This window comes from Pseudorca crassidens, chromosome 14, assembly GCF_039906515.1.
Source record: "Pseudorca crassidens isolate mPseCra1 chromosome 14, mPseCra1.hap1, whole genome shotgun sequence".
NCBI lineage: Eukaryota > Metazoa > Chordata > Mammalia > Artiodactyla > Delphinidae > Pseudorca > Pseudorca crassidens.
In genome coordinates this window covers 82,079,462-82,095,058 of record NC_090309.1, presented here as the reverse complement: position 1 = coordinate 82,095,058, position 15,597 = coordinate 82,079,462, and positions in this window count along the sequence as shown.

Here is a 15,597-nt window from a genome sequence, read left to right as displayed (position 1 = left end):
AATCATTTAATATGAAATCTCAACCCTAGTGACTTTTTGATGGTCAAAAATAAACATAATGATTAGAAATGTAACCGCCATATAGCCTGTCTCACAAACTTGATAGATAGACACAAAGCACCTAGATCCAAGAGTTATATTTACATGAACTAAAAATGGTAGATAGATTTACTTGGATTTTCCTTTACCTCTGAACATATGCAAAGTATCTTGAGACAACTTAGTAAACTCCTAGGCTCCATTTACATATTCTGGAGTTACATGTCTAATTTTAGAGTACATTATCCCTACAAGAGTTTACCAGTGTTAATTTAGTGAAAATGGGTAATAACCCTAGGGGATAAGATACCCATCCTCCAATAAACCCATCTTAAGGTAGAATGGAGACTACTGATTCTCACTGAAGGAAACATTTAATTGGTTTTATATTTAATACTCATAACCAATTTTATTTTTTAAATTATCTCTCTGAACATTATTTTATTACTTATTTCCATGACATTTTGTTTTCAACTTTCTTTTCAAGAAGATTTTATTACCTGAATTATTACATGCTTAAATATCCCTCTGTTAATATTTGAAAGATATCTTCCTCAGAAAAAAGTTGGAGGAATACACTTGTTATCCAAATCAGAACTTTTATTGTACTATTTCTATACTGTTTTCTATAGTGACTGTACCAACTTACATTCCCATCAACAGCGCACAAAGGATTCCCTTTTCTCCACATTCTCATTAGCACTTGTTATCTCTCGTCTATGAACAGTTATACACTAACAAATTGGATAATGTAGAAGAAATGGATAAATTTCTGAAAACATAAAACTTACCAACTGAATTATGAAGATATAGAAAATCTGAACAGACCAGTGAGTAAGGAGATTGAATCAGTAAGTAGATTTCTCACAACAAAGAAAAGGCCAGGAGTACATGATTTTACTGGTTAATTCTACTAAATATTTAAAGCAGAATCCATGTTAATCCCTTTCAAACTCTTTCAAACAATTGAAGAGAAGGGAACCCTCCCAAACTTGTCTTATGAAACCAGCATTACCCTGATAACAAAGCCAGATAAGGGCACTACAAGAAAAGAAAACTGCAGACCAATATCTCTGATGAATATAGATGCAAAAATTCTCAAAAAATACTAGTGAACTTGACTCAACAGCATATTAACAATCATACACTATGATCAAGTGGAATTCATTCCTGGGATGCAAAGAACATTTGACATACCTAAATCAATGAACGTGATACACCACATGAATAGAATGAAAGATAAAATTCATATGATCATTTCAATAGGTGCAGAAAAAGCATTTGACAAACTGCAACATCTTTTCATGATAAAAACTTTAAAGAAATTGAGTATAAAAGAAACATACCTCAACATAATAGGGCCATATATGACAAGCCTCATGCTAACATTGTACTCAATGGTGGAAGATTGAAAGCTTTTCCCCTGAGATCAGGAACAAGAAAAGGGTGCCCACTTTCATCACTGTTATTCAACATAGTACTGGAAGTCCTAAGCAGGCATAAAAAAAGAAATGAAAGGCATCCAAATTGGAAAAAAAGAAGTAAAAAAAGTCTTTGTTTACAGATGGTATGATAATATATATAGAAAATCCTAAAGACTTCACCAAACAAACTGAAAACTAATCAATGAATTCTGTAAAGTTGCAGAATACAAAATCAACATACAGATATCGTTGCATTTTTATACACTAACAACAAAATATCTAAGAGAAAATAAAGAAAACAATCCCATTCACAAATACCTTCAAAAACATAAAAAGTACTTAGGCATAAATTTAAACATGGAGGTGAAAGATTTGGAGGCTGAAAACTATGACTTTGTTGAAAGAAATTGAAGAAGACACGAATACATTGAATAATTATAGTGTTCAGAGATCAGAGGAATTAATATCGTTAAAATGTCCATACTACCTAAAGCCACCTATAGGTTTAATGTCATCCCTATCAGAATTCCAATGACATTTCTCACAGAATTTTTAAAAATAAATCTTAAAATTTGTATGAAACCACAGAAGACCCTGAATAGTCAAAGCAATCCTGAGACAGAAGAGCAAAGCTGCAGGCATCACACTTCCTGATTTCAAACTATACTGCAAAGATTTAATAATCAAATAGTATAATTATGGCATAAAAATAGACACACTGACCAATGGAACAGAATCGAGAGCCTAGAAAGAAACCTTCACATACACAGCCAACCAAAATATGACAAGGGAGTCAAGAATAATCAATGAGGAAACCATAATTTTGCCAATAAGTGGTTTGGGAAAAAGGGATAACTATATGCAGAAGAATGGAATTAGACCCCTATCTTACACCACTTACAAAAATTAAATTGATTAAAGGCTTAAACATAAGACCCAAGTTCCTAAAACTCCTAGAAGAAAACACAGAGGAAAAGCTCCTTAACATTGTCTTGATAATGATTTTTTCTGGATACGGCACCAAAAGCACAAGGAACAAAAGCAAAAATTAGTAAGTGGTACTACATCAAACTGAAATGCTTCTGCACAGCAAAAGAAACAATCAACAAAGTAAAAAGGTAACCAGAGAATGGGAGAAAATATTTGTGAGTTGTATATCTGAAAAGGAATTAATATCCAAAATATATAAAGAACTCATACAAATCAATATAAAAACACAATTCAATTAAAAAATGGGCAGAGGATTTGAACAGGCATCTTTCCAAAGAAAATATATAAATGACTAACAGGTACATGAGTAGATGATCAACATCACTAATACTCAGGGAGATGGAAATCAAAGCTACCATTAGATATCCCATCACACCTCTTAGATGGCTATCATCAAGCAGGCAAAAATTAAATAAATAAAACATCTCTGTTTGGATAAGAGCAAATAAAATGCTCATTATTCACAGACAACATAAATATGTGTGTAGAAAAATTCCCAAATTTTATAAATAAATGAAGAATAGTGCTATGACCTGAATGTTTGTATCCCTCCCCCAAATTCAAATGTTGAAATCCTAACTCCAAGGGTGATGGTGTTCGTTGGTGGGCTTTTGGGGAGGTGATTAGGTCATGAGGTGGCATCTTCATGAATGGGATTAGTGCCTTATAATAGAGACCCCACATTACTCTCTAGCCTCTCCCACCATGTGAAGACAGAGCAAGAAGCCAAGGCTACGAACCAGGACAAGGGCTGTCACCAAAATGTCACCATGTTGGCACCTTGATTTTGGACTTCTCAGCCTCCAGAACTGTGAACAACAGCTTTCTGTTTTCATATGCTTCTCAGTTTGCGGTATTTTGTTATAGCAGCCCAAACAGACTATAAGAGATATTAAGAAGTTAATTTAGCCAGATGTCTGGATACAAGGTTAATATACAAAAATCTGTTCCATTTCTCTAAAATGATAAAAAAAAATACATAATTTTTAAAGTGGTGTTTTATAACAGTGTTCCAGTTACTAATGCTGTGTAACAAATTATCACTAAATTTACAAACTTAAAACAACGATTTTAGTATGCTCATGGGTTCAGTGGGTAAAGAATTTGGACTAGGCACAGCTACTTTTGGACTGTATACTGGAATAATATGTGGCATTGGACTTACAGGACTGGCAGTAACACTGGCTGGTGACTGGAACCTCAGCTGAGATTTGAGACTGGGCTACCTACTATGACATTTTCATGTGGCCTAGGCTTCCTCCCTCTGTGTTGTTCTCAGTGTAGCTCTAGACTTTAAAAATAAATTTCCCAGTAAACAGGTGGAAGCTGAAACTCTTACTGACATAGTCTAGAAAGTCACTCTGTCTTTTCCACCTCACTCAGTTGATTATGAGTGAGTCACAAGTCCACGCAGATTTAAAGGGAAGAACATAAACCCCACCCATCAATGAAAGGCATGTCAAAGAATTTGGAGATCATAATTACAATAACCATAAATTGCACAACAAGAAACCCTTATAATATATCTAACAAAAGATATGCAAGACATGTACACTGAAAACTACAAAATGTAATTAATAAACATAAAGAGGGCCTCCCTGGTGGCGCAGTGGTTGAGAGTCCGCCTGCCGATGCAGGGGACATGGGTTCGTGCCCCGGTCTGGGAAGATCCCACATGCCGCAGAGCGGCTGGGCCCGTGAGCCATGGCCGCTGAGCCTGCGCATCCGGAGCCTGTGCTCTGCAATGGGAGAGGCCGCAACAGTGAGAGGCCCGTGTACCGCAAAAAAAAAAAAAAAAAAAAGAATCTACAGATAAGCAAATAGATAAAATACAACACTCTATCTCCAATACTATTATTTATATCATAGGGTAGATATAGGCAGCCATAGATATACATATATACATGTATTATTTTGTAAACACACGCATACATACACAAACACACATACATAGATATTTCATTTTCTCATCACAACTTATAAAGATTTCCCTTTATTTCTTAAAAGCAGTATATGTGTGGATGGAACTTTGTATTCCAGTACAAGGAAGTCTGCTGATAAATGATGTCTTTAGAAAATCATTTGAATTGTTTCTTTCAAGACAAAGGAAAGGATTTTTTTTTTTTTTTTTTTTTTTTTTTTTTGCGGCACGCGGGCCTCTCACTGTTGTGGCCTCTCCTGTTGCAGAGCACAGGCTCCGGACGCGCAGGCTCAGCGGTCATGGCTCACGGGCCCAGCCACTCCGCGGCGTGTGGGATCTTCCCGGACCGGGACACAAACCCGTGTGCCCTGCATCGGCAGGCGGACTCTCAACCACTGTGCCACCACGGAAGCCCCAGAAAGGATGTTTTTCGAATTTTGAGGGTAAAGAAAAAGTTTCTTTTAGAGAAGATGTTTATAAGGGGGTATGTTGTAACATAACTGAAAAGTCATGTTAAAAGAATAAATATAAATATCACTAATTTCAGGACAACTCAAATTATTTGAATTGAGAGTAATATTAGGCAGTATAGAAAGTATTACAAATAGAATATTTTATTTTATTTTAACTTTTGGCCATGCCACGCAGCATGTGCGGTCTTAGTTCCCTGACCAGGGATCGAACCCATGCCCCCTGGCAGTGGAAGTGCAGAGTCTTAACCACTGGATTACCAGGGAAGTCCCAAGAATATTTTATTTTTTAAATGCCAAACAAATTGCAAGTATTTGATAAACATTTTAAATAATTAAATGTGGACATTCATTTAAAAAGAAGGGGAATCTAGAGAAGATAGATATTATTAATCAGTCAACCAACACTGAATATCTAACACAGGATGGCTCTTTATTATGGACTAGAGATAAAAATATGCATAACTTCCTCCTTGTAGTACAATAGCATAAGAAATAATTTTCTTCCTTTACTCAAAAGACATTTATTGAGTATCCCCTACCTTATACAACACACCCTTTAAAAGCAGCTGGAGATACCTTCTCAAATAAGGCAGACAAATACTTTGTCCTCATACAAATTACATTCTAATGAGAAAGATAGACATAAAAAACTAAACAAACAAACAACATAATTACAAATTGTGATAGAACCCATGAAGGAAAAAACAGGGTGATAGACTATATAGTAATTCTCTGGGGCAACATCAGATACAAGTCAAGAATAGTCTTTCTGCAGAAGTAATATTTCAGCTGAGAATTGCAGGTGAGACTGAGTCAGCCAAAGAAAGCGAATTGCAGTGAAAGAAAATAAACACAAAAGCTCAAAGCCTCATCAGCAGAAATAGGATGGAAAGGACAAGGGAGTAAATGGAAGACAGGAAGGTGAGATCTGACTGAATGTTCTTTTCCAGGATAGCTACACTTCACACAAATATCACCTCCTAAAAAAGAAATTTCCTGCTCCTCTATCAGATTAGCACCTCTTCTGTCACTCCCTGCTATGGACTCTCTGCTACGGACTGAATTGTGTCCCCCCACCCTGAATCCATAGGCTGAAGCCCTAATCTCCAATGTGATAGTATTTAGAGGTGGGGCCTTTGGGAGGTAATTAGGTTTAGATGAGGTCATAAGGGTGGAGCCCCCATGATGGGATTAGTGTCCTTATAAAAGGATGAAGAGACCAGAGCTTTCTCTCTTTGACATGTGAGGATATAGCAGGAAGATGGTCATACTACAAACCAGAAAGAGAGCTCCTGTGAGAACTCAACAATGCTGGCATCCTAATCTAAGACCTCCATCTTCCAGAACTGTAAGAAATAAATATTTGTTGTTTAAGCACCCCAGTCTATGGTAGCTTGTTATAGCTGCCTGAGCTAAGACACTCTCTTTCTCCCTACTTTGCTCTTTTATTTTCTTCCTAGTACTCACAGACTCATAGCATTAACATTCTTTGCTTTGCATGGTTCTGATATGCATGAATTCTAATTACTGTCATTTAGTTAGATAACACCAGACGCCCCCCAACTACATCATTCACATTACAATTACTAAAGTATAGTCACTGGAAATAATTATATAAAGTACTGACCTCACTGCTGTCTCTTCAGTGCATGAATTGTTATGTAAATAATGCAATATGTGGTAGATTTTTGTGATGCTGGGCAGTGGCTGCGAGATGCAGCTCCCAATCAGCCACAGATCACAAGGGTCAACAATCGATGCACTTAAACCATTCTGTACCCATACAACCAACCTGTTTTTCACATTCAGTACAGAAGTCAATAAATTACATGAGATATTCAAGAATTGTTTTTATAAAATAGGCTTTGTGTTCATTGATTTTGCCCAACTGTGGGCTAATGTAAGTGTTCAGAGCTCATTTTAGGTAGGCTAGGCTAAGCTAGGATATTTGGTGGGTTAGGTGTATTAAATGCATTTTCGACATATCATGTTCTCAACTTACAACGGCCTTATTTGGACGTAACCCCATCGTAAGTCAAGGAAGATCTGTACTTCATGATACAGAGAACACAAAGAATAAAGTGTTGGAAGCTGATACAAACTTGGAAAAGGGTATGACAATGTGCCAAGTCAGAGAAAACATGCTTACTCTGTTTCATAAATGATGCAACTTGAAGTCAAGAATATAGTTCAGACTACCTTTGATAAGGTTTTTACAAGTCAAAAAAACCCCACTTTAGCTCTCAATGTTTCTAATATTTTAAATTATAATACACTAGATAAATGTTTTTTTTTAATTTTTAAAAATTTCCTTATATATTTAAAACTGAGAGTAAGACAGTTTGTATTGTTTTGACAAAATATTTAAAGGTCATGGAACAATCATATTTTTCCTTTGATTATGAAGGTCTTAGTTTGCATGTTTCCTTTTGTTTTTGTTTTGATTTTTTGCTTTGACACTACCATGAACAGCAAAGATTGTCTATGTACTTGTTTTTTTCTTGCTGCTGTCCCTCTCCTTCTCTAATGTAAGCTCCATAAAGAAAGGGATTGTCATCTGTTTGGTTTACAAATGAATTCTAAGAACCTTATAGTAGTCCTGGCAAAATATTTGTGGGGGAAGGAGGGAGCAGAAATCAATGAATACATGAGGGAAAAAAAAAAAAGGCGGACATGTGGTAATACAAAATTAGCCTTGCAAAATTTGGATATTATTTTAATGAATAGGAAGTCAATGAAGGGATTTAAGCAGGATATTCACATAATCTGATTTATGTTTAAAGAGATAACTTTGGATTCTTTTTAGGTAATTAAGGTAATGTGGCCAAAAATGGAGAAAAGGAGAACAGTTAAAAGGTTGCTGCAGTGGTGCATGAGAGATGATAATGACTTGATTTAGCATGGTAATAGTGCAGCAAGGAAAAAGTGAATGAATATGAGATTTTTGTTGCAAAGTTCAGGAGTCTTGCCTACAGATAGGATGGAAAAAGTAAATGAAAAGAGGAATCAAGTATAACTCCTAGATTTCTGATTGACATAGCTAAATAGATACTGACCCATTTACCAAGATGGCAGATTCTGGGGGAAAACAAGATTAAGTGTTAGTGGAGTAGATAAACATGTCAATTTTATTTATGTGAAGTTTAAAATAGCTTTAAGATATTCGAGTGGAGACATCAGATAAGCACTTAGCTCTGTCCTGGAGCTCAGGGTAAAAATCAGATTTGTGGCATAAATTCAAGTGCATATAACATGGTACTGAAAATTATAGGAATCGATGTTATCTCAGAAGAGAAGGCTCATGCTGAGCTCTGTGGCTATTCAATAACTGCAAGGTGGGTGGAAGAGTAACAAGAAATAAAACGGTCACTAAGTTAAAAATCAGTATCACAAAAACCAATAGACATATTTTTGAAGACAGACATGGTCAACTTATTTAAATTTTGTTGTATCAAATTCAGTAGTATGAAGACAGAGACTTTCCTATTGGACTGTTTTAGTATGGAGTTTTAGTTGATCTTGACAGAAACAATTTTAGGGGAGTGGTATGGATAAAGTCAGATGTAATTTAAATTTAATGCAATTCATGATTGACTTGTTTTTAAGTCTACCATCTTGATATTTGTTTTGTTTATACCATGTGTACTTCGTTCCTGTACTCTTTGAGCCCTGTCTTGTTTTGTATTAATTATTTTTACTTTAGGATAGTATTAGATTTACAGAAAAACTGTGAAGATTTTACAAAGTTCCAGTATCCCTCACATGCATTTTCCCCTATTATCAAACATTTTGCATTAGTATATTTGTCTCGATTAAGAAGCCAATGTTGACACATTATTATTAACTAAAATCCATACTTTATTCTGATTTCCTTAGTCTTTGCCTAATGTCCTTTTTTCTTCTCTTATAGGATTCCATCCAAAATACCACATTATATTTAGTCATCACCTCCTTAGGCTCTTCTTGTTGGTAACAGTTGCCCAGATTTCCTTGTTTTCGATAACCTTGACAGTTTTTGTAGTATTTTGACACTACAGAATACTCCAGGGCCATCTTTTTTAATGTCCTGTCCTAGTCATAGATCAGTTATTTCTTCAGGGAACCCTGATTCTTTTTATTGGAGAATAGCCTTAGAAAATAAGATTACGGTGGTTTTACAGCAAGCCTTGAAATAGAGTAGTGTGAATCCCCCAACGTTATTTTTCTTCTTCAATACTGTGTTGGATATTTTAAGTCTTTTGCCCTTCTATGTAAACGTTAGATTCAGTTTGTTGATAACCACATAATAAGTTGGATTTTAGTTGGGATTGTATTCAATAAATGATCGAGTTGGGGAAAAAAATGAAGTCTGAACAATACTAAGCCTTGTAATCTATGAATGTGAAGTACCTATCCATTTACTTAGATTGTCTTTGATTTCCTCCATATGAGTTATTTTTTTCACAGCTAGAGTCTATACATAGTATTTCTTTATTTTTGGTTCTACTATAAATGATATTTTAAAAATTATTTCAAAAACCAATTTTTCATTGCCTTATTCCCGATCTCAGGGGAAAAACTATCTACCAACTGAAAATGTTTTTTGGATTATGTATTTCCTTATTCACATTCATTCAATAATATTCTACCGCTATAGCTGGCTAGTATCCACCATCAAAGACTTACATTTATTGATATGGAAAGTAGGTCATGGTAAATGTTCAATTAAAACTACATTTTAGGGGCTTCCCTGGTGGCTCAGTGGTTGAGAGTCCACCTGCCGATGCAGGGGACGCGGGTTCGTGCCCCGGTCTGGGAAGATCCCACGTGCCGCGGAGTGGCTGGGCCCGTGAGCCATGGCCGCTGAGCCTGCGCATCCGGAGCCTGTGCTCTGCAACGGGAGAGGCCACAACAGTGAGAGGCCCGTGTACCGCAAAAACAAAAAACAAAAAACTACATTTTAATAAGATTTCATTTAATAAAAATTATACACATATACATTTGAAAGAGAATGAAATAATATATTCCAACATATTAATAAATGATCTTTTATAGTGGGAAATGGGTGGTTTCTTCCTTTGAGCTTAATTATAACTTCCAATTATTCTTTATTGAACAAGCATTACTATACAGTACAAAACAAACCAATGAGAAAATTCTCATAAATTGGAATCAGCACTTACATAAATTAAAACTACGTGTGTCACAACCCTGAGAATTTTCAGTGTCAGTCATCCTAAATCTGACAATCTATTCTAGAAATCCATCAGCAAACCATAAAATACAGGTGAGGGGAAGTCCTGACATGATGATAAAAGCTTCAGCCTCGACGGCAGAGAATTTAGTTTGGTTCCTTGTAGCAACAATCGAAGCTCTCTGAAAAACCTCAGTGAATCCTAGTGATTTGGAATCCATAGATAAGCTGGGATTCTTATAGGGTGAATTATTCACACAAAGGTACTGTCAGATGTGTGATGAAATAATTTAGGCATGAAGTAGCTCTCAGAAACAGCCAATGTACTGAATATTGATGCTCTGAAATGCACAGGAAAAGCAAGCCAACTTTATGTACTACTCCTACCAAATAAATACCGACTTAGCATATTGCCTAAAAAAGGCACTTTTTCTCCACCTTGTTTGTGTTTGCAAATAAAATTAATTACTGTCAGTCAAATAGACACGAGCATACACAAGCACATATACACATCCTTTAAAACCTAATACTTGCCACTTGTTCTGTAAATATTTGTTTGAATTTCAAGTAGTTATTTTTGTCAGGTTTGTAAGATTTTGTAAATAAAAAGCCATTCCTTTGTATGTAGTCCTCTAAACGGGGACAAATGTATATTGTTATGAAACTACCACCACAAACAAGAAATAGAATATTTCCACCACTACCCCCAAAACTTTCCTTATGTCACTTTTGTCAGCTGTCCCATCAATCCCCCACCTGTGAACATAACTAAACAGATTTGTCCCAATAGTTATGCCTTTTTCCAGAATTTCATAACATTCAATCATATAGCTCACCTGCCTTTGTTTCTGGATTATTTCACTTAGCATATAGGTTCTTAGAATCAATGTTGTGCATAGATCAGTATTTAATCCCTTTTCATGACTGAGTAGCATCCCATACTACTCAGTAGTCCACACTGAGTAGTATGGACACAATGTGTTAATCCATTCAAACTATGATAGATATAGGGGTTGTCCATGTGTGTGTCCATGTGTGTACGTGTGTTTATGACTAAAGCTGCTCTGAGTATTTGAGTACACATCTTTGTATGAACATATAATTTTATTTCTCTTGGGTAAAAATCAGTGAGTGGGAGTACTGCGTTTCATGGTATATATTTAACTTTATAAGAAAATCCAAACATGTTTCCAAAATGGTTGTATTACTTGGCATTCTGAGCACTGATGTATGAGAGTTCCAGATGCTCTGCATCCTGTCAGCCCACAGTATTGTCAGTATTCTACCTACTCTATAGCTGTGGTCTTCTATCACCCATGATTAAATTTACCTTTTCCCGACTAACGCTCTTAAACACCTTTTTCTGTGCTTATATAAAATCTGTATCTTTATTTGGTCATCTGCCTGTCTATATTTCCATTTTTAGGGGGTTATCTTATTATTATTTAGTTTTGACAGTTATTCATGTATTTTTGTATACAACTGCTTTGTCAAATACAACATATTTTGTAAGTATTTTTCAGTCTATAGCTTTTCTCTTTTTTTTCATTCTGTAAATATTCTTTATTAAAGAATTTCCTGAAGTGATATTCTGCCCATTCTCAGTATTGGATTGGACTGAGGCGAAAACCAGGGCAGACCTGGGAGCAGATAGTTGGAACCATATACAGTGGTTGTTAAGTCCTGAGTATATAAATGACACACCTCAACCTGGGGCTCAGAGCCTTTGTCATCATGCAGAGATCTAAGTTATAATCCATACACACCATTCTCCTGGAAGCTTCCCAGTGATCAATTCAGAGGTCATCGTATGTGGATGAAGAAATCACATCTTGACAAATCCAGTAACTCTAAATGAGACACTTTTCAGAAAAAAACCACCCTTCTTTGTTATCACAGCACAGGTGTTATTTTCAACCTGGCCCTGGACTTGAAATCTTAGGAGTCTTCGTTTTGTTAATGCAAGTTCATGTGCCCGATGCACAGTGAGGCCAAACAAACTGAAACGTCGGAGTTTGGAGCAGAAAAACGTTTATTGCAAGGCCATGCAAGAAGAAAGGTAGCTCATGCCCTGAAAAGCCTCGAGCTCCTATAGCTTTTCTTATTTTTAACACTGTTTTTTGAAGAAGAGAAGTTATATGCAACTTGTTTCTTCTTTTTCAAATTGTGTTGTCTATTCTAGTTCTCTTTCATTTCCTTATTCTATTAGTTTCCTGGAGCTGCCATAACAATATACCATGAATGTGGTGGCTTAAAACAACAGAAATTTATTCCCGTACAGTTCTGGAGGCCAGAAGTCTGAAATCAGTATCACTGGCCAAAATCAAGGTGTTCACAGAGCTGTACTCCCTGCAGAGGCTCTAGAGGAGAATCCATTCCTTGCCTCTTCCTGCTTCTACTGGCTCCTTTTGCTTGTGGCTGCATCATTTCCATCTTCAAGGCCAGCATCGCCAAATATCTCTGATCTGTCTTCACATTGCCTTGTCCTCTATGTGTCTGTGTCAAATCTCCATCTGTTCCACTTATAAGGACACTTGTGATTACATTTGCGACCACCTGGATAATCCAGGATAATCTCTCCATCTCAAGATTCTTAATCACATTTGCAAGGATCTCCCCCCACCATATAAGGTATCATTCTTAGGTTCCAGAAATTAGAATGTGAATATTTTAGGGATACCATTTTTCAGCCTACGACACTTATGCATTTTATAATCAGTTCACCTGTATCTACAAAAATATCTTGATTGATTGTTTTTGCATTATATCTATAGATCAATTTGGGGAGAAATTACACTTTTACTATGTTGAACCTTCCAATCCACGAGCACCATATGTCTCTTCATTTACTTCAGTCTTCTTTGATTTCTTCCATTAGTGTTTTGTAGTTTTCAGAACACGGATTTTATATATATATATATATATATATATATATATATATATATATATATATATATATATATACACATACATATAGCATTAAGTTTTTACTTAAGTATGTGTTTTTGAATGCATGAAATAAATGTTGGCTTCTAATTCAAATATGATATTTAATGATTTAAACTAAGGAATAGCTCATGCATTTACCTAGATGTTATACTCTGTAGTAGTATAGAATCATATGAATACCTTGGTATTATGTAGGGAAGAATATTAAGTTACAGTGGGCAGTGTTGTATTTTTGATTATTATAACAATATAATTTAGTAGGATTTTATACAGAATTCAATAAGTTTTAATAATTTTTGCAGCTATAACTTTTGCATCAATACCTGTGGGTGAAATAAGCATGTTTTAAAGCAGTGTGAATGTCTCTTTTGGAACTGAAAGCAGTATTTAACATACACTCTCAGTTTTGGGATGAGTTTTGTTTATACTTCTACTTTCTGAGCTTCTTGGTGTTCATTAAGAGAATTGTCACAATTTTTTTCTTTTTTCTTTTCTTTTACTTCTTTGCTCAAGAGAGCAGAGTGACAGTGGAGGTGGTCAGAACTCTTCTTATACTTACATTCTGTGGAAAATATTTAGGTCAGGAAACCAGGGCAGGAGGTTCCAGAGGAACACATCTAAATACTCCTCAAGCTCCACTGATGCACTGGAAAAAAGTCTTTGGTCTAGAACATGGGTCCCCAGTTTGGAGTTCACCAAGTTGTTGGAAAGAGGCAGTGAAAGGACCATGCATTCCCTGCATGCTTACTCTGGACCCACCCTGAGAGTGAACATTATGTAGTGATATGAATTTGTGAGCTAATACCAACACTGTTATAAAAAATTGGTTTGGAATATTTTATTTTTTTTTATTTTTTTATTTTTTTATTTTTTGCGTTATGTGGGCCTCTCACTGTTGTGGCCTTTCCCATTGCGGAGCACAGGCTCCGGACGTGCAGGCTCAGCGGCCATGGCTCACGGGCCTAGCTGCTCCGCGGCATGTGGGATCTTCCCGGACTGGGGCACGAACCCGTGTCCCCTGCATCGGCAGGCAGACTCTCAACCACTGCGCCACCAGGGAAGCCCCAGGTTTGGAATATTTTAAACAATATTTTATAAATAACCAAAATAGGAAAGATTTTATGGGAAGACCACTAGAGGTAAATAATAGATACAATTTCTCTGCTGTTTCAGGAATGAAAAATATTATTGGAATATTACTGGAAAAATATTACTGGAATTTCAGTTTTGAATAAAGGTATGAATTTAAAAGATGAAAAACAAATAACAAAAGCTAGCAGAAACAATAACAGTAACAATAACAATAACAATCTTGTATCTAATTCTGGGACCACCGTTATCCATACTATATTTATTTCTCACAGCCACAGTTGTAAACCTCCATCAGTGGATGGAGCTGAAGATCCATCAGGTTAATTAACTTGCCAAAAGTTACTAAGGCATCAAAGGGCCAAGTTAGAATTCAAGTTCGGGGGGCGGGAAGGGTAAATTAGGGGTATAGGATTAACATATACACACTAATGTGTATAAAATATATAACCAACAAGGACCTACTCTATAGTATGGGAACTATACTCAATATTTTGTAAGAACCTATAAGGAAAAAAGAATCTGAAAGCGTATATATACAGATATATATACACACACACATATGTATATCTGAATCACCATGCTGTATACCTGAAACTAACATGACATTATAAATCAACTCTACTTCAATAAAAAACAATAGATTTTTAAAAATTCAGTTCTAATACACTCCAAGAGCCAAACTACTTCCATAATAGCATATTATTATTTTTTCATAGATGGTTACTAGGTAGCAAACCTTACCAAATGTGGTATATATTGGGGGAAGCAGAGTGAAAGGAAATAATGGTAAAGGTATTTGTTGGTAAAAAAAAATGTTGGACATCCAATCCAAAGCTTTGATTTCTTTCTTGAAAAGTCTGCCAACTAAGAAGAGGAAATGAGAAGAAAATGCCTAAAACTGACCTAAACATAGAACTGCTTTTCAAAGGCAAAGGGGTAACATGTATATTGATTTTCTAGCCAAAGAAGAATAAAGTCATATTTGACTTTTGTTTAGGAAACAACTCTGTTCCTTTCCATAAAGTAACTTCTTATTCCTCCTCTTTGGATTACTGCTTTTAAATTATATTCTATATTAAAGGTTAAAATATTTTCTGCCCATACAATGCATCTATAATTTACAGCCCATTGATACGCTTTTTTATTTTGCTCCAAATAGCATATTCCCACCTTAGGGTCTATTATTATGTCTGACAAAATTGAAATGAGAGCATTAAAAGTTTGAATTTAGTGAGGTGTGAGACCCTGAGGGCCTTTGCAATACATTCTTAAAAAGCTAATCCCATACAGTATTGAATTACTCCAGTGCCCTTGAGGATGTGTATTTTCTGTGTTTCAAGTAATCTAATTCATGGCTCTTGTTTATATATACAAGTAGGGGACATTGCATGGTTACTATATCTGCCTTATTTTAAAAAAAGGATAGTTTTCTTTATTTTCTGTTAAATAGCATATGTATGCTTCATTCATATTAAATATATTGAAATGTAAGCCATTTTTACTGCAAATTTCAATCCTTTTATAAGTATTCTGGTT